Here is a 21,983-nt window from a genome sequence, read left to right as displayed (position 1 = left end):
AACAATGCATAAAGAAAATATTAAATATGTATTTTATTTATCAATATCTTTTATAAAATATTAAAAATTAATGAAAAGTATAATAAAAAATATTATAAATATTTAAAATTTCAACAAGAGTAATTTATTAGGCATTGACATGTGTAGAGAGGTTTTATGAAGGCAACATATCTATTTTTCTTCGTTACAGAATTGGTCAGTTGCTTGCCCTTCAAGTTGCTAAGATTGCCAATAGGATCCAACCCAAGAAGACAGAGCACTTGCAACCAGTAATAGATCACACTAAGAAAAAACTAGCATCATGAAAGATTAGACAATTATCTTTAGGTGCGAGGCTACTACTGCTTTATGTTCCATGTAGCCTTTCATTGTACTTCTTCTCTTTCTGCAAAGCACCAAAAAGTGTGTTGAAGAAATTAGTTGGGATATAAAGGAACTTTTTGTGATCTGGGACAAATGACTGTCTCAAAATCCCATGCATTAGTTAGTAAAGAGGGTATGCAAACGAAAGACAAGGGGTGGATTGAGCATAAAAAATTTGGAACTATTTAACATGAGTCTTTTGAGAAGATGGAAATGGAGGTTCTTGGTGGATAAGCAAGCAATTTATAGTACAAACTTTTACCTAATCTGTATGGTGACTTGAACATGGCTTTCAATACACAATCTTGGATCACTAGGACTGCATCAAGTTGGACTGGTTCCTATTCTTCGTGGTTCACTGAAGGTGTAGCATGAAAAGTTAGAAGTGGGGCAAGTCCTGTTTTGGCACGGAAAATGATTAGGAACTACACCATTAAAAATTATTTTTCCTCATCTATTTCAACTTTCAAGTGGCAGCAGAAAAAGATGCAGTGATTGCGAAAAAATGGGAGAGTGGAGACAGGAAACCTGGCCATGGCAATGGAAACAGTGACAACCTTTGTTTGTGTGGCGGAACTCAGAATTGCTATGGCCCCATTAAACATTGTAGACAAGAGAGACCTTTGGGTTTGGAAAGAAGATACTTCAAGTCTACACAGTGTTAAATTAGCTTATTTCTAGATACAATATCTCATCAAACTTTAGCTCTATGATTATGGAATCAACTGTGTTTTCTGCTTCTCTCAAGAAGAGGACATAAACTATCTTCTGCTTGGATGGAGTTCTCTGTTCTCTTACATCATTCTCTGAATGATGCACTAATTCGATTGAGTGCATTAAAGTGACATCTAAAATCGTCTGGTGCTACCGAACTGTTATATGGGAGTTGACAGTTAACAGATTTGTCCTTAACAAAGACACGGGGCTCTGTTTTTTGGATATTGTGATGTTCAGTTCTGTATTAAACTTAGCAAGGGAGGAGATACGTTTTTTCTACACCAGTGCCCTACTGAGTACCGACAGATCCTATTTGACAGATTAATTAAGGCAAGATGTCCAAAGTCTATAACAGTGCGGACATATGATTGCTGCACTAATTTTGAAGTGGTGGAGTTAGATTCTTTAAGAGGTGAAATTCTACCCTAGTCAATACTGTAAATTCATGGAAGTTGTCTTGTGTGGAAATTCTATTCAAGTAGCACGATTGAAGATTTTAATTATGTCGTTGGTTTCAAAGCCTGTCACTGGCTTGTGGAAATAACTCTTGTAGATGTTAGTTTGAACTGGGCCAAATGTGTTATTTCACTGGCAACAAACGCTAGTAGGTGTATTGTTGTGCAAGATTTATTCATTCAATGGAGAGTTATCCAATGTGGATGAAAAAAGTGTGCAAGATTTATTCTCAATGAAAAGGTGGGTGGGCTTCAAATGTTTGATGAGTGGTGCTAAACTCATTAGATATTAATACTGCTGTGTCAAATACGAGAAATTATTTGATGATCCTGAACTAACTATCGTTTATTCATGATTCTGATCAATCTTTGTATAACACATTTAAGTTGTTTAATTTACGAGAAAATGATTAATAATATTTAATTTTGTGTTATATAGAAATTAGGCAGGACTATAAATTTAATGGTGATTCAGGATTACCTAATAATTTAATTTCTCCTCAAAGTTGAAACATGGATCAATTTAAAAAATACAATTCAAAGCTCTGCTGGTAAGTGTTGTACATACGGGAAAAACATCTCCATATGTCAATGTTTTGCTTCAATAGGAATGTTGGTGGTCATATCAGTAGGTATAGACTGGAACTTTTTGCAGCTGGTTTTGTCCTATATTGATCCAGTTGATCATGGTTCTTTTCAATTTTATCACGGTTAGTGGGTGGTAGAGGCAATGTTGCGAAAATTGTTTGATATGTACAATGTTGCGAAAATTGTTTGATATGTACAATGTTGAAGACGAGGCCTTGGACTTATACTGTTGATAAAATGCTACCTCATTATACAAAATTATATGTATAATGTGAAACGCAAAGTTGAATCGGTGAAACCAAGAAATTCAAGGGTGGCACATGCATGCATCGAGTAACTCATAGAATTAACCAATGAAGTACTCATTCTAATATATTGACCATCGAATTGTTGGGTCAGTTATGCTTACTGAAAATATAATTCTTGAATGACTCGTATAGTGACATGTACTTATTTATTTTCCGTGCAATTGATGCATACAGGGCTATTCACATGTAATCATTTCTTGATCTTTCTGGACACACATTGTGCTCTACTTTAAGACCATCTTATCAATAAATCTTTAGCATACAAGAAAAAACAAAAATTAAAAAAACTGAATATCTCGCGATACACGAAAAACATTGTCTAATCAATATTATGTAACTGAATATTTGGTCGAGCAACATTTTTCATATTTTAATGCCAATTGCGAGTGCTCAAGGTTTATAGCTGTCTTATGATGTCCAATTCATAGATTAATTTTGGATGTATCAGGAATAACTATTTTGACTTTTTATATATCATTTTCATTAATTGTTATTAATTCCAAAGATAACATTTGAAGAATTAAAAGTAAAAAAAATAAACTTAAAAATTGTTATTATTAATAAAATTGTACCATAATTTTTTATAATATTTTTATTTATTAATCTTTTAACTTAAGACAATAGTTAATAAAATTAATTTTATATATAATGCACGTAATCCAAAACCCGTCATTTGATTGAGGTGTTAAATAATAATTAATTTTAGTCAAACCACAATCTTCTACTTAAGCAAAATGGCGTCCTTCTTAAGAAGCAATCGGGTTCTCCTTTTTTTTTCTCGGCATTTTTTGAGAGTAGAGACATGGCTCTAAGTGGGAAAGTGGAGACTCAAGTAGAGATTCAAGCACCTGCAGCCAAGTTCTACTACGTCTTTAGAAAGCAACTTCATCATGTTCCTAATGGCGCTAAAGTGCACGATGCTGACTGGGAAAATGTTGGTTCTGTCAAACACTGGGACTTTACCATAGGTAATTTGTTGCGTTTGAAAACTATAAGTTTAATTACTTTTTTAGTCTTCAAAATTATTTTATAGATTTGATTTACTCCTCTTATTATTTAAAATTTTAATTAGGTCTTGTAATTTTTAAAAATATTTAATTAAGTCTTTTATTTTAAGAAATTTAATTAGATCCATATATATATATATATTAAAGAGATTCAATTTGATCTCATTTTTCTTTCATCAGTTCTCAAAATGTTAAAAATAGGATCAAAATTGGTTTTAAATGAAACCAAATTGAACCCATTTAAAAAACTAAGGGCCTAATTGAATCTTTTAAAAGTAAAGAATTTAATTGGATTATTTTTAAAAATTATAGATGTAATTGAACATTTAAATAGTAAGAGGATCAAATTGAACCTAAAAAGTAAATTAGAAGAGAAAAAAGTAATCAAACTGTACTTACCAAAATCCAATGCTACCAAAATCCAATGCTGACACACGTCAGGATGGATGCGATTAAGGTAGGCTCATGGACTTCACACGTCGACCGAAGAGTAGCATTTGTTAGGACGACAGAGAGGGGGACCTATAAAATAAATGACTTCAACACTCAAGTAAGTATGAGTTAGAGAGTAAGAGAGAATATATGAGTTTGTAAATAGGTGTGTGTGCTCGATAACATAAAGTGTATGAATGTGTGTCGAGAGAGTATGAGGGAACCTGATACTTATAGTGTGGAGAGGAAGTTGCGGGTCCTTGTTGGCAGGAGCTGTTACAGTGACATAATAGCCTTTGCAGATAATTACCAGTTTGTAGATAATAGCTAGTAGATAAAAGTAGCTTATAGATAATGTTATAGATAACATGTAGCTTAGAGATAATTGCTAGTAGATAATTGTTACTTATAAATAATGTGTAGCCTTGTAGATAATTGAATACCTATTGTGATACCTTTTACCTCGACATATATATTTATATAATATCATACATGAAAATGCAGAATTAATTAAAGAGATTTTATTCAATAAACATAAAAAGAGTTCATGTGGGTAAAAGATTCACAATCCACATTAATCATCAAAATCAAAACTTATCAAATAAGGGTATGAAAACATCTTCAGCCTAAAACAAGGCCATCCAATTTTTACAAAAGGAAACAAGTTAAGCAGTAGAATATCATAAAGTAACATATTCAGAACATTATGCAAATAATATAGAAACACAGACATCAATGTCACATTCTAGCACAAGGTTCTTTAAAGTCATTCACCTAACCATCTGCTCCCACGAACACAAGGTTCGAGATCATCATATGATCCAAACACAAACAACACATAAGGAGAGAATTATCACATTCCTAAACAAGTAGAGATAAATGAAAGCACATATATATAAGTATAACAAGCTCAACTTATCACAATTCACATCATTTTACCACCCCTTGCATAATATCACTTGCCCTAAGGATTTAATCACAAATCACATTCCACACATTTACATTAATCACGTGTTCAGAACAAAAAATATCAAGTACAACATAACATCTCACACTCACACAATTCATTACCCACCATCACATAACAAGTCACAATGGCCATTACATAGGCGTTATGCAACAGATACACTAAGACTCAATCCTATATGCAATGTGGTACCATGTCAGCGAAAAACCTCGTCGGGCGCTTAGGAGTACATGAAAAGACAGACCACACACTAGTAAGTCAAGTCAATCTCACTGGGTAAAATCATAGGGAGACCAGTTAAGGTCATGCAGTTTTGTGAGAATGTGCCAACCATGTGGGATCGATACAGGCTTAAAGGAGCACTCAAATCGAGTGTATTTACCCCTAAGTCCATTAGGGTCTCTCCCTCCTGATTCAGGTCCAACATAAAAAACATTTTAACACGCAAAATCTATCTATGAACTATACAGAAGAACACAAGACTCTTCAATTGTTCTCAAAATAATTTTAACTCATCATGCCTCTAAGTGATTCAACTCGTCGAGTTCTCGCAGTGGATCCCATCATAATACTTGTCGCACATTAACTCGTCGCCCTTAAAGGGTCTTACAATTGTGTGATTGTACAGTTCATAGCTCACTACTCAATGCCATCACTTTACACTTCACAATAACATGTATGATCATATTGAAAAACGTATTAATTTCACACTTGTTCACAACACATGTCTCATCACATCATTCTCACTAACACATTATCACTTATCATACATCATATATATATATATATGTATGTATGTATCATACAATAACAATCTTCCAACATTTAAGACATACAATCATTCACTTATTCATTCAATTAATAGCAACCACACGTACATGTACAGTAAACAAGTATATCCTTACATTTCCTCCAAAGTTACTAAGACCTTTTTAGAGTAAAATTGAAAGTACAAGTGATGTACTAATTCTATTAAGTTCATACTTATCTTTTTTGAAAGCTAAGACAGTTATTTACAATTCTTATGTTGATCATAAAAACTAGTTCGACCATTAACTATGTCTAAACCTAAGGTAAACATTGGATCATTGCTTAATCCTGATAGCTCGACCTTTTCTCAGTAATTTGACTCTCTAGGGGCCTATACAACTCTGAATTGGGTGAAACCAACGGCTTTTTTTATTTAACATCCAGGGCTACCACTTTTATGAATACCAGAAAACCTAATTCAATCATTTTCGTGGTCATTTTTAGGCTACAAGTTAACTCACGTTGCCAGAAAAATAGTATGGCCTTAAAACAACTGATTTTCACTAAGCATAGGCGTGCTCTCATCAAGCACGGTCGTGCTTCGCGAAAAAAACTCTCCATTTCACGAAGCAAAAGAGGCACAATTCAGACCTCAAAACACACCTAAATTCAAAATGAATAGCACAAAACATGTGATCACATCATGGGGAACAAAACCCTTTAATCAATTTCAAGAAAGCATGCAAGAATCAAGAATTCCCAAATTTCTAGGTTTCTAACATTCAAAGACAAACACTTAATTAAACCATCCAATTCACATCAGGACATCAATTGACCCATCAAACATGAGCAATTTGTGTAGAAGCAAGCTTCGTGATGATGAACCAAGCAATTTTGATGATGCCAAAAGCCCAAGTGATTTTCAAGATCAAGCATCAAGAATCCAATCCAAGAGTCAAGATTCAAGAGAAGAAATCAAGAAGTAACAAGTCAAGACTTCATATAGGATAAGTATTAAAAGATTTTTCCAAAAACTAAATAGCACAGTTTTGTTTTACAAAAGAATTTTCTCAAATTTTCTAAAGTTACCAAAGTGATTACTCTCTGGTAATCAATTACCAGTTGGCAGTAATCGATTACCAGTGACCAGATTGATTTTCAAAATATTTTCAAATGATTTGTAACATTCCAAAATGATTTTCAAATAGTATAATCGATTACACTATATTAGTAATCGATTACAAGTGAATCTAGACGTTGGAATTCAAATCCAATTGTGAAGATTCACAACTTTTCATAAAATACATTGTGTAATCGATTACATCATTGTGGTAATCGATTACCAGTGAATAGTTTTGAAGAAAAAGTTAAGAGTTATAACTCTTAACATGATTTTCTCAAAAGTCATAACTCTTCCAATGGTTTTTTTGACCAGACATGATGAGTCTATAAAGGCAAGACCTTGGCACGCATTTTACAAGAATCAAAAAACACATATCTCTTTCAAAATATTTTTTGACCATTGCCCATTGTTTTTCTTTGCAAAAAATCTTGCCAAAAAATCTTTCTAAACTTCGGTTTCAAAACTTTGTTTTTCTGCAAGTGGAAATTGATGCAATCCTACCCCGCAAGGGCATTGGATAGAAGACTTCAAGTAGATTGGGCCAGAGATGCAAGAGAAGGCCCTAGGGTTCTCATAAGCCTTAGGGTAGATTTCGGGCCCATGGGCTAAGTATGAGCCCACTTATATTTGTACATATTAGATTAAGGTTTCATTATTTTTGAGCCTTGTATTTAGGGCTCCATAATGTAGGTAGGGTACCCTAGAAATGTAGCATTTTTCAGTCCTTGTATTTTAGGGCACCGAGACTAGTTTTTTGTATTAGGGGTAGTTTTGTAATTTCACATGCATTAAGTTAATATTTGATGTGTGTGTTGGAAAATAAATTTAATTGAATTGGTAGAAGCTCAATCCAATTAAATTTTAGAGGGAGAGATGAGCATTTGCTTGCTACACTCCATTGTCACAACATATAGTTACACTTTGTGCATGTCCTTCATGCTTTACATGCGTCATGACACCTAAGCACACTTAGTGAAGAATCTTGGACTTGATCTTGGATTAGTGGGCTGAAACATAACTAAAATTCACTAATCATAATTAGTGAAATTTTGGCTCCACAAATTCAATTTCAAATCCAAGTGAAATTTGAATAGAAATTCAAATTTCCCTCCAATTTTGTGTGACACTTAGGCTATAAATAGAGGTCATGTGTGTGCATTTTTCAACTTTGATCATTTGAAAATTAAATTTTAGATTTCAGAGCTCTCTTAGAGCACAAACTTTCGTGCTCTTTGTTAGACAAGTGGCCTCATATATCTTAAGAAGGGGGGTTGAATTAAGATATTGCAAACTATTTCCCCAATTAAAATTCTATTTCACTTTCTATGCAAGTTACAAATTCCCTTAAAAATGAACTCTTAAATAATGATTCAAATAGAACAATCTGAATATAAATATGAAGCAATAATAAATAAAAGAGTTTAAGGGAAGAGAAAGTGCAACCTCGGATTTATACTGGTTCGGCCACACCCTTGTGCCTACATCCAGTCCCCAAGCAACCTGCTTGAGAGTTCCACTATCTTGTAAAATCCTTTTACAAGTTCTGAACATACAAGGACAATCCTTCCTTTGTGTTCAAAATTCTTTTACAACAAGAGACCCTCGGTCTCTCAATCCCCTTTGAGAATTTAGAAAGAAGAGAAGAATGAATCTCTCTTGAAAGAGATAGATTTTACAATCTAAGCACTCAATTAATTCCTTATTGAATTGCAAGTGTATTGGCCAAGGAACTCTTAAGAGGATAAAATGTTTTTTCTCTTTGAGAGAATAAGACTTGTTGTTGTTAAAAACTCTGAGCAAATTCGTGTTTCCAGTCACATATATATAGACCTTTGGTGGTCATGTAAAAAACATTTGAAAAGGTATGACTCTTAGAAATAATTTTCTGAAAATCTCCTTTGGTAATCGATTACAGGTTTTGTGTAATCGATTACAAGTTTTAAAATTTGAATTAAAAAGTTTATTAATTGCTGGTAATCGATTACCAATATTGTGTAATCGATTACACAGTCTAAAATTTGAATTCAAATTTTTAATAACTGTTGTAAACTATTTTTGGCCACTGGTAATCGATTATATCCTCTGGTAATCGATTACCATAGAGTAAATCTCTTGAAAAACACTTTTTAACTTAAATTACCTGGCCAAACCTTTTGCTATATCAATTAGGAATTCCCTTCCTAAAATACTAGTGCTCATCTTGATGTTGTGTCTTGTATTGTTGAATCATTGTCTTGAATTTTAACTTGAAACGCACATTTGCATCATTTGCATCAAATCATCATGATCATTATCAAAACATCAAAGTCATTTGCTTCTACAATCTCCCCCTTTTTGATGATGACAATATAAGTCCTGAAATCAAGATACAAGCTAGCAATGTATATGCATAATATATTGCGTGTTCACTCCCCTTATGTTTTGGAATTGATGATCACTTGATTTCTAAGCTTTTTCTAAGCTTCTATACCACCCCATTTTTCTCCCCTTTTGGCAACATCAAAAAGCCAAAGTTCGTGGGAATCAATACAGATAAAATAATGAAGTGGACAATGATCAATTATAAGTCATAACCAACCAAAATCATAAATAAGTCATAACCAAAATATAATCCAAACAGTCATAATTCAAAACCACATAGAATCTAAACATAAAAGACTAAAGTCCAAATACTAAAAGATAAATAGAGTGCTGAAAATGATAACTTAAATAGCATAGCCAAAATACAAGGCTTAAAAGAAAATTAGAAACTAAACTCTAAGAAGGTGGAGGTGGTGGTGGAAGGTCAAAGCTCTGACGAATACAACCCACATCTTCTTCAAGCTGTGTGAGACGGATATCCATGTCGGCAAAGCGAGTATCCAGAGAATCAAAATGTTTGCCAACATAAGTACGAAGACCCCGTAACTCGGAAAAAACTTCAGTCATGAGGGCTGAATCATCTCGCTGAGGAGGAGGAGAAGGAGTACGCTCATCTTGAGGAGGAAGTGCATCTTTCTTTAGCCATTGACCATTCCGATCCTTACAGTATCCAAAAGAAGTCACTGCACCAGCACCAATAGCAAAGGAACACTTGACTTGAACAAATGGTTCATCATCAAGCGGAATTTGAAAATGACAGAGAAATAGAGTGACCAATTGAGGGTAAGGGAGAGGTGCATTGGCCCGTAATATATGCCTTATGCATTCGGTACCGAACCAAGTGAGCCCAATCGATCTGACGACCAGTAAGGAAAGCCCACATCAAAATCAAGTCCTCCTCAGAGGCTTGAGCAAAATTTGAAGACCGGGGAAGCAAAATTCTAACAATAATGTAGTGCATGATGCAATTATCAAATGTTAATGATCCGACGAGCAATCTACTGGTTATTTTAGCCTGGTCATTGCAAACCATACGGTGAGCATCATGACTAGAATAATCAAATTTCCAATCATCAACAATGGTGCCCTCAAAAGGTGCACCTTGACTATCAATGATCATGGTAATACCATGCACCTCAGAAGAAAGAATGCCATCCTGAATTTTTTAATTGCAGTAAAAGACTTTGACAAGTTCAGGATAATAAGGCAATTTTAAAGACATGAAATCAACCAAGCCAGAATTTTGAAACACTTGATACCAATCAAATGTCTCATCATTGAAGAAATCTATGTCTAGGTACATAGGGTCTAAAATGATCCTAGAAGAAAATTGAGAAAGGTACCGTAGACGCCGATCATCGGAAGAAAACAGAGTGGATGATCTTGGAGATGACAAGGAAGGATGGATAGGTGCTGTGGGTGCTTCGGATGGTCTGTGGCGGTGATGGGCAGCAGCAACGGCGGTGGAGGATGATCCCTTTCTCTTCTTTGACGATTCTGCCATTTGATGAAGGTTTAGTGAATTTCAATTGGTGTAATCGAAAGAGGAGTGAAAAAGTGGAAGATTGGGCTTTACGAGACGTGTTTTGGTGAAGAATTGAGGAAGATATGAGAATTTGAAGATTAGGAATGAAGGAGGCTCGAGAACGAGGGTAAGGCTGCTCAGTGTGACTGGTTTCGTGGGTATTTATAGAGGAGGATGAAGTGTAATTGATTACAAGGTATGGTAATCGATTACAGGAGTAGTAAGCCTTCTGGTAATTGATTACAGGGTGTTGTAATCGATTACAGGCTTCCTATTCTTTTGTAATCGATTACATTGAATGGTAATCGATTACCAGAGCATAAACTAGGCTAGTTTCTCTAAAAATTACCTATGTCTATGCTAAATACATCTAATACTATCAATCATAACTACTAATGCATTTAATTCAATCATTCAAGCATCAAACACACAATAATTCATAAAGCCTATCATAATAACAAGAATTTAAACAAAATCAAGCAAAGTAACATACTTAACACAAACAATCAATAATAAAAATAAATTAATCAATCAATCTTTATTTATCTAAATCACTAACATCTAAGAGGCCTAATTCCCTTCTAATAGAGAAGAATGTTTCTTTGGGGATATCAGCAAGTTGATTCTTAGTATCAACAAACTCTAACACACAATCTCCCTTTAGAACATGATCTCTTAAAAAATGGTGCCTAATTTCTATATGTTTAGTTCTAGAGTGTTGAACTGGATTTTTGGAAAGATTAATTGCACTTGTATTATCACATCTAATAGGTATATGGTCAAGAAGGATTCCATAGTCAGAAAATTGTTGCTTCATCCATAAGATTTGTGCACAACAACTGCCGGCATAAATATATTCCGCTTCTATAGTGGATAAAGCAACACTATTTTGTTTCTTACTATGCCAAGAAACTAGAGCAGATCCAATGAACTGACAAGTTCCACTTGTGCTCTTTCTATCTGTTTTAGAACTGGCAAAGTCTGAATCAGAATATCCAATTAAGGTGCATGTGGAATTTCTAGGATACCATAAACCTATGTTCATAGTGCCTACTAAATATCTTATGATTCTTTTAACAGCACTAAGATATGATTGTTTAGGATTTGATTGAAATCTAGCACACATACTCACACTAAACATTATATCAGGTATGCTAGCAGATAAATAAAGAAGTGATCCGATCATACCTCGATATTGCTTAACATCTATTGACTGATCGGTTTCATCTTTATCTAGATAGCAAGCAGTGCTCATTGGTGTAGCCATGTGCTTAGCATTTTCCATGTCGAATTTGTGGATTAACTCTTTGCAATAATTGGATTGATTGACAAAGATACCATCCTTGGTTTGTTTAATTTGCAATCCAAGAAAGAAATTAAGTTCTCCCATCATTGACATTTCAAACTCACTTTGCATGTCATGGGAGAATTCCTTGCACAATGATTCATTAGTGGATCCAAAAATAATATCATCAACATAAATTTGAACTAATAAAATATCATGTGATTTTCTCTTTATAAAAAGAGTAGTATCCACTTTTCCTCTAGAGAAGTCCTTTTCTAAAAGAAACTTACTTAGACGCTCGTACCAAGCCCTAGGGGCTTGTTTCAAGCCATATAAAGCCTTTTTCAATTTATAGACATGATTTGGCTTATCCAATATTTCAAAACCCGGTGGTTGTTCAACATATACTTCTTCTTGAATTAAGCCATTTAGAAAATCACTTTTAACATCCATTTGATAAAGCTTAAAATTCATTATGGATGCATATGCTAAGAGCATTCTAATGGCTTCTAATCTAGCAACTGGAGCATATGTTTCTTCATAATTTATACCTTCTTCTTGATTATATCCTTTTGCAACTAATCTATCCTTATTTCTAATGATTATTCCATGTTCATCTAACTTATTTCTAAATACCCATTTTGTTCCTATGATGGGATAGTTTTTAGGTTTCTCAACAAGTTCCCACACATTGTTTCTTTCAAATTGATTCAGTTCTTCTTGCATAGCAATTATCCAATTATCATCTATTATGGCTTCTTTTATATTTTTAGGTTCAATCATAGATACAAAAGCCATATTATTGCATAATTTTTTTAAGAGAATGTCTAGTTGTTACCCCTTTTGAGATATCACCAATAATGATATCGAGGGGATGATCTTTTGAGGCTTTCCATTCTCTTGGAAGTTCATCATTTGATTTTGCTTCTTCTTGAGGATCTTCATTGCTTCCTTTCCCTTTTTCTTTAGAATCTTGTCCATGAATATGAATTTGTTCTAAAGATTTGGCAATATCATCTAGTATATTCTTTCTTGATAGAATAGCATTAGATTCATCAAAAGAAACATGAATGGATTCTTCAATACTCATAGTTCTTTTGTTATATATTCTATATGTTTTACTTTGCAATGAATATCCAAGAAAGATGCCTTCATCAGATTTTGCATCAAATTTTTCTAGATTATCTTTACCATTATTAACCACAAAACATTTGCAACCAAAAACATGAAGATGTGAAATGTTAGGTTTTCTACCATTATATAACTCATGTGGTTTTCTTTAAAATGGGTCTTATTAAGGCCCTATTCATGATGTAACATGCAGTATTGACGGCTTCAGCCCAAAAATATTTTGGAAGAGAAGTATCATTTAATAAAGTTCTAGCAATTTCTTCCAATGACCTATTTTTCCTCTCAACAACTCCATTTTGTTGAGGGGTTCTAGGTGCAGAAAAATTATGCTCAATACCATGTTTATCACAGAATAATTCAAAATCTTTGTTTTCAAATTCACCCCCATGATCACTTCTAATGGATGCAATCTTAAGATTTTTCTTGTTTTGTATAACTTTAGCATGTTTTCTAAATGCTTGAAATGCATCACTTTTATGAGTAATGAATAATGTCCATGTAAATCTAGAGAAATCATCAACTATGACAAGAGCATAGTAATTTCCTCCAAAACTCATGGTTCTAGATGGACCTAATAAATCCATATGCAATAATTGTAAGGGTTGAGTGGTTGAAACAATATTTTTGGGTTTGAATGAGACTCTAGTTTGTTTTCCCTTTTGACATGTATCACATAGTTTATCTTTTTCAAATTTTAATTTAGGCAAACCAACTACTAAATCTTTTGAAATTAATTTGTTTAAGTGATCCATGTTTATGTGAGCAATTCTTTTATGCCATGACCATGGATCATCATCTTTGCTAAGAAAACAATGGTTATTATCTAGTTTTAGGCTTAAGTGTATCATGTATACATTGTTGACTCTATATCCTACATGCTTTATATTAATGTCATGCTTATGTTCTATAAGACATTTTTGAGAATCAAATGATACTAGATAGTCTTTGTCACATAATTGACTAACACTAAGTAGGCTGTACTTAAGACCTTCAACAAGTAGAACATTTTCAATGGAGTTTGAAGAATTTGTACCTATTTTACCAACTCCAAGGATTCTACCTTTTTTGTTGTCACCATAAGTTACATGCCCACTTTTCTTGGGAGAGATATGTGTAAACTTTGATGCATCTCCAGTCATATGTTTTGAACATCCGCTATCTATGTGTCATTCCTTCCTCAAAGACACCTACATAATCAAGTTTTTGACTTAGGTACCATAACTTTATTGGATCCATGTGTGTTAGTGTAGACTGAAGATCCTTTTGGGACCTGTCGCAACCTACCTTTCGGCGGGAGGGCGACGCGTGACTCGTGGGTGCGTCTTCCAAGAAAGGAATACGCGCAAAGTCGCCACCAACGTTTATTTGAGGAAAACATCGAAAAACCAGAAAAGATGTGGTCAACGAACTTTAAGTGAAAGGTTCGAGAGTTGTATTTACGCACGGGGAAGGTATTAGTACCCCACGTATCTGTCACAAGAGACAGCATCCTTTAATCAAATGTGCAAATATGACTTCAATTTGTTTTATTTTCCCTTTTACATTTTTTATGCCTTTTGTATTTTTTATCTTTTTGTGGTCGACGAGGGTATTTCCCTTGCTCCTACGTATTCCTCAATTGTGATAAGGAAATCAGACCTACGTAGTTCTTTTAGAACTAAACGTTGGTTAAATTGTTTTTATCCATTTTTGCATAATATGTTTTTATTGAATGAAAGGTCATTTAAGGCGTTGGACCATTATATAATCTTTTGATTCTTTTGAAAGGAGAGAAAACATTAAGGCATTGGACCATTAATGATCTCTTGTTAGTTTTTGCAACAGGTAATAAAACTACATGTTGATTTTAGGCTTTTTAGAAATCTACGTTTAACCAATAAAGGCGGAAAAATCATTTTAAGGCGTTGGGCCTTAAAAATGGCTTTTTTAGGTAATGACAAAAATTTGATTTATAATTTGATTTTAGCCTTAGTTTCACTTTGGTTATTAGTCAATTCGATTAAAAAAGAAAAATCATAAAGAAAAGCGTCCGATTGATTTTTTTGATTATTTTACTAAAAGATATTTTTTGATTATTATATTATTATTTTGCCTCTTTTTAGGTTTTAAACGTGGTTACGGCATGACCGAACGGTTGGAATTCATTTTAAGAGAAATTAAAAGATGTTACAATACGAATGATCGGTGGAAATTTATTTTATTTTTTGATTAGGCGAGAAAATGACTTAAATAAATGACTAAAGCACGTCAAAAGGGGGTACGAAAAGTAAATGAAATGAAAATAAAAGCATGCGAAGCAAGTGGGGACCACTAAAGGTACATAGAATGAATTGAAAAGTTCGATTTCGGGAACTTACCGGTTGAAGACCAAAGAACGAACGAAGAACGATGAAGAACGGTTGAAAATCTTCGCGAAATCACCCACGGAAACGTAACGGAAGCGTTACGGAAGCACCTCGGCTTGAATTTTCTTCATGGAAACAATTTTTCTCACCAATTTTAAGTGAATCTCAGATACCAGGAGGGTTGAACATTTTTGTTCTTCCCTCCTTCCCCTATTTAAAGGGAACAGAAGGGGAAGCTTGCCACCCAGCTCGCCCAGGCGAGCTAGGTTGCTTCCTCCAGAAGGCGGTACCTTTTGGAGAACTTCTTGGAAGGCCCAAGTGGGCCTGATTGCTATTTGCACCCACTTGTTTACTAAATACACCCCTTGCCTTTTTTTTACTGATTCTTTTTCCGTAACGTTACGGAATCTTACGAATTACGTAACGATACTTATTTTCTTTCCGTAATGATACAAAACCTTACGGATCATGTAATCATCCCTTTTTTGACTTCCGGGATCTTACGGAACTTTACAGATTGCACACTAACACTTCCTTTTGACTTCCGGCATGTCTCGGAACTTCACGAATTGCCAACAACGGATGGTCCATGGACGAAATTAGGGTATGACAGGACCCATATCATTTTAATGTTGTTGTAGTTTTTCTTAAAATAACAAGTAGATGTGTCATGCCCTTTTCTTCCACAGTAAAAGCAAGTGATAGAACTAGAATTATATTTTTGTGTGGATGTAAAGAGGTTTTTATGAAAATTTTGTTGTTTTTTAGGTTTATATCCTATTCCAGTCTTATTAGAGACACATCTTTGTTTTCCTAATATGACATCTAAATTATTTTTACTATATGAAAATTTTGTAAGTGAGTTTTTCAAATCTTTAATTTCTTTTTCATATTTACCACAACAACTACAAGAATCAGATATTTTCTTGTCAGAAATAGTAGAGATATGAACTTTTTCATTTGATTTAGAAATTGAAACTTCAGTTCTAAGATGATCTAATTCTTTATTTAATTTTGAAATTTCATTTTCTAAATCTGAAATTGCTTTCTTAGAAGATGAAACTAACTTTGCATGTTTGATTGACTCTTTATGAAAATTAGCAAATGCATCTTGTAATTCATCAAAAGAAATGGATAAGTTATTTGAAGATGTTACCTCTTCATCGCTTTCATAACTTTTAGCCATTAGACAGAGGTTTATTTCTTCATTTCCTGAATCTTCAGAAGATTCCATATCATTGTCATCCCATGTGATGTACGCTTTTTTAATTTTCTTTTCACTAAAATTTTTCTTTTCAGATTTCTCCATCTTTTTCTTGAAGATAGGACAATCAAGCCTCAGATGTCTAGGTTGATTGCATTCAAAGCATTTTGGAGTAGAAGATGAGATTTCTGTCCTTCTTTTAGATTTAAAATTTGGTCGCCTTTGACTTCCTCTGACTTTCGGAACTTGTTGAACCTTTTTACAAAGAGGCTAAGATCATCATCTTCATCTAGATCAATTTCCTTATCACTTTCTTTTTGGATTGAAGATGAGGCTTTAAGAGCAATTCCCTTCATTTTTCTTGTCATTTTCTTCATGTTGATTTAATCTCAACAATTCCATTTCGTGTTCCTGTAACTTTCCAAATAGAGTAGCAAGAGTCATGTTAGATAAATCTCTTGATTTAGTAATGGTTGTTACTTTAGGTTGTCATTCTCTGCTTAGACATCTTAATACTTTGTTTATGAGATCTTCATTTTGAAAATCTTTCCCTAAGGCTGCAAGATGATTCACTATATGTGTGAACCTCTTTTGCATGTCTTGAATGCTTTCATTTGCATTCATCCTAAATAGTTCATATTCATGAGTTAATGTGTTTATTCTAGATCTTTTAACATCTGTTGTGCCTTCATGTGTTACTTGTAAAGTGTCCCACATTTCCTTAGCACTCTTACAATTTGAAACCCTGAAATATTCATCCATTCCCAGGGCAGATGTAATTATGTTTTTAGCTTTTAAATTATATTGTACTCATCTTCTATCCTCTTCAGACCATCTATCTCTAGGTTTTTCTATTGTTGTGCTTCCACTTGTTGTGCTCCCATCTATTGTGGTTCTTTCTACTGTGGTGGGTATATAAGGCCCTATTTCTATGGCTTCCCAAATATTTAAGTCTATTGCCTCAATAAAAATTTGCATTCGGGTTTTCCAGTAATGGTAACCCTCTCCATTAAAGATTTGAGGTCTATTGATTGAATTTCCTTCTGGAAATAAGAAGTTTGTTAAGGCCATTATTCTTGAAGCTTCTAAACTTTATACAAGAATGAAGCTCTGATACCACTTGTTAGACAAGTGGCCTCAGATATCTTAAGAAGGGGGGTTGAATTAAGATATTGCAAACTATTTCCCCAATTAAAATTCTATTTCACTTTCTATGCAAGTTACAAATTCCCTTAAAAATGAACTCTTAAATAAGGATTCAAATAAAACAATCTGAATATAAATATAAAGCAATAATAAATAAAAGAGTTTAAGGGAAGAGAAAGCGGAACCTCAGATTTATACTGGTTCGGCCACACCCTTGTGCCTACGTCCAGTCTCCAAGCAACCCGCTTGAGAGTTCCATTATCTTGTAAAATCCTTTTACAAGTTCTGAACACACAAGGACAATCCTTCCTTTGTGTTCAAAATTCTTTTACAACAAGATACCCTCGGTCTCTCAATCCCCTTTGAGAATTTAGAAAGAAGCGAAGAATGAATCTCTCTTGAAAGAGATAGATTGTCCAATCTGAAGAGGAATTGCAAGTGTATTGACCAAGGAATTCTTAAGAGGATAAAATGTTTTTTCTCTTTGAGAGAATAAGACTTGTTGTTGTTAAAAACTTTGAGCAAATTCGTGTTTCCAGTCACATATATATAGACGTTTGGTGGTCATGTAAAAACCATTTGAAAAGATATGACTCTAAGAATCGCCCAGGCGAGCTAGGTTGCTTCGTCCAGAAGGTGGTGCCTTCTGGAGAACTTCCGAGAAGGCCCAAGTGGGCCTGGTTCCTATTTGCACCCCCTGTTTACTAAATACACCCCCTTGCCTTTTTTTTTTGCTGATTCTTTTTTCGTAACGTTACGGAATCTTACGAATTACGTAACGATACTTGTTTTCTTTCCGTAATGTTACGAAACCTTACGGATCACGTAATCATCCCTTTTTTGGCTTCTGGGATGTTACAGAACTTTACGGATTGCGCACAAACTCTTCCTTTTGACTTTCGGCATGTCTTAAAACTTCACGAATTGCCTAACGATGGGTGCCAAGTGCCTCGAAGTGGTCTAACGAGGGTTGCATCCCAACAACGGATGGTCCCCGGACGAAATTAGGGTATGACAGTTGCCCTTATTTACTTGTCTTTTATTGGAGATAAAAGGAAAGTAAAGATAAGACACAAATTTCGTTCGGGCGAAACACCATTCGGCCGGTGAATCTCCCTGCCAGCAGAACCTGCAAAAATTTTGAAAGTGATCAGTACCGACACATCATCCTAATACTGTCGAATTCATTCCTCTTGGTTGACACAAGGCACAAAATGACCATAATTTGTCTCTGCGTGTCTTTGGACACGATCGAGCCTGGGTGGCAAGGCGGAGAATGACCATAATTTGTCTCTGCGTGCCACCGGACACGATCGCCTCTGGATGGCGAAAATGTGTGGGGAATGACCATAATTTATCTCCGCCCACCTCTCGACTTACTGTCCCTGAATGACAAAGGGCGCAAAATGACCATAACTTGTCTCTGTGCGTTTATCACTCAACTTGCTGCTCCTGAATGACAAAGGGCGCAGAATGACCATAACTTGTCTCTGCGCGTTTATCACTCATCGAGTCTTACAAATAGCAAAAGCGTGCGGATGACCATAATTTGTCTCTGCATGTCATCGGACCCGCCGCCTCTGGATGACAAAAGTAAAAAGTGCGGGACCAAATGGTTCCCGCATGTCATCGGGCCCGCCGCCTCTGGATGAGAAAAGGTGCAGAAGACGATGTTAGTCTCTGCGTGCCATCGGACACGACCGTGTCTGATTTGCGAAGAAGTGTGCGGAATGACCATAATTTGTCTCCGTATGTCATCGGGCCCGCCGCCTCTGGATGACAAAAGGCGCAGAAGACGACGTTAGTCTTTGCGTGCCATCAGACACGACCGTGTCTGAATGGCAAAAAAGTGTGTGGAATGACCATAATTTGTCTCCGCATGTCATCATGACCCTGGGGTCAATATGACAGAGATTGTGAGGGTGGTCGACAAAAGCGAGGCTCTTGCTCCTACGTATCCTCAATGAGGAACTCAGACCTACGTAGTTCTAGATAACTTATGAGACTAAAAATAGTCTCGGTATTTTCTTCACTAAAATGTGAACATGCTTTAGTAAAGAGACAAAACTTTCAACTAATCAGAGCAACATATGCTTTTCGGATGAAAAACAATGTGTCTACCGGGGAAGGGGAGTATGCTGATGAAATCTTCTCATAACCATAAATGAGATTTTGGATGTTAGCATTTCATTTCTAAATGACCATTTAGAGGAAACATTGGGTTCAACAAAAATAGAAAAAAATCACTCAAAGTGTATCGATCTCACACAGGCAAGTGTTTCGTCCTAATTCCGAACCATAAATATGCCATGACTTGATTTTGAAAATCATTTCTTATCAAATCAAAGATTACATGCGTGATCATGGATTAATAGGACTTTTTCTTGGGAATGGTGTTTTTTGGTGGGAAATTCGGTTTTGAATGTTCTTGCCTTTCCCTTTTCAGTTTTTGTTTAGTGTGAGGTGAATAAGTCACCGACACATAGGATTTTGGTTGGCAATCAAAGGGAGAGGACCACTTTAGATCGTGGTTTCCTTTCTTTTTTTGTTTACTTGGTGGTAACTCTGTATTTGTTCAGATGTTGTTTCTTAGCTAGATGACTTTTATTTTTATTATCTTTTTTTTTCTTCCTTCTTTTTCTTTTCTTACTTGCTCTCTTTTCCTTTTCCTCTCTTCTTTTTCTTTTCTTACTCCCTCTTTTTTGCTCTTTTTTTTCTCTTTTTCTCTCTGAAATGGTCGTGCGGACGAGGACACACACTACCTACTTACGTCTAACCACAAGGTAAATGAAAAACGTACGAAATGGCAAGTCGCAAAAACGGTGACGAAATAACTGAGAGCCATAATGCCAAAAATTTCTAACAGAAATGAACGATAAGAATAGTAATGCTAGTAACCATATGAACAAAAACAAAAAATAATAGTGTCAACAGCAATATAGACAATAACAAAAAACGTCAATAGCAAACTAATCAAAAAACAGTAATGCCAAAAAAAAGTGCGGTGACCTCGGTCACGTGGCTCCGCTTCCTCCCAAGAAACCGAGCAAGTTCGTCATCTCCTCATCCATGCAGGCCTCCTCTGCATTGCCGGGAGCTCCTACAGGTGCCTCCCCTGCCTGGGCCTCGGGCCCATCTCCGGGCAATGCGACCTCAGCCCTAAACTGATATGGAGTAGGGCACACAAAAGGAGTGAAACTCTGGCCCTGCTGACTGAGGCTAAGCTAGTAGAGACACTCATGTATCTGCACCTGCTCCCGGTGGTTGGCCGCCTGCTGGCGAACCAAGTGCTGTAGATACCGCTCCATGCCTAATGACCCAGCAGGATCAGCTTGATGCGGTGGTGGTGATGCGTCTGCGGCCTGTGGTGCATCACCGTGCGCCTGCCTAGGCGTGCAATACTTCTCAATGAAGGCCTGGGTGATCGGCGGTTGGATCACCTTACTAGGTGTGACGGGAACCCCAAATGACTGGCAGAGGCCCGTGATCAATGCTGGAAACCCCAGGGCCCTATTAGACTTATCCGGGTCTAGAGGGTGCCTGGTGGGTGGCATACCTGCAAATTAATAGATGGCGTCAACAATCAACTGAGCCACATAGACGCTCATCCGTGTCAGGATGGCATACACCAGCTGACCCTTCGGCAGAGGAAGGTCGGAGTTATGATCACTAGGCAAGACATTGCTGAGCAACAATGTCATCCACATCTGGGTCAAGGTGGTCATGCTGGTGCGCATGATCTGCACCCGCCTCCCTACAGCGGTCCGTGCGAAATCCTGACCCGGTGTGCATAATAGTTGGGCAATGGCCTCGTCGTCGAACCCATTGGCCCTGTTCCTCCTCTGACTAAACTCGCACTCCTGGCCTTCCTCCAACACTAGCGGGTTACCCAGGAACTGGCTGAGGGCATCTACGTCAAAGGGAATCCACTGACCCCTCACCCATGATCGCATGTCTCGCACTCCCTCTTCTGTGGGCCAAGCATTAGCATAAAACTCTAGGACTATTGCAGGGTCAAACTTAGCCATGGGAGTGACAAGCGACGTCCAATGTCGGCGAGCTATCTCCTCCTGAAAATCGGTGTACTCATCGTCCATGAGCTGGACGTGTCTCTCTCTGTGGAACGGCCATCCTTTGATGGCCTCGAAGCGCTGCTGGTGCTCGGCGCTCCTGAATCGGTGGCTATCAAACTCGAGGGCGGCACTGGTCCTTTCAGCCGCAACGTCCCTCCTAGATCTCTTCGCGGAAAGCTTTTTCGGAGCCATTTCCTACGAGG

At 36.0% G+C, this 21,983-nt stretch overlaps 1 pseudogene; it reads left to right on the top strand.

The window, feature by feature from the left end:
* The first annotated feature begins 3,233 nt into the window (after window positions 1-3,233).
* The window catches only part of LOC114417812, a 149,540-nt pseudogene continuing 130,790 nt past the window's right edge, over window positions 3,234-21,983 (top strand).

Source organism: Glycine soja, chromosome 7 (assembly GCF_004193775.1).
Source record: "Glycine soja cultivar W05 chromosome 7, ASM419377v2, whole genome shotgun sequence".
Taxonomy (NCBI): domain Eukaryota; kingdom Viridiplantae; phylum Streptophyta; class Magnoliopsida; order Fabales; family Fabaceae; genus Glycine; species Glycine soja.
This window is presented reverse-complemented; position numbering and strand designations above follow the sequence as displayed.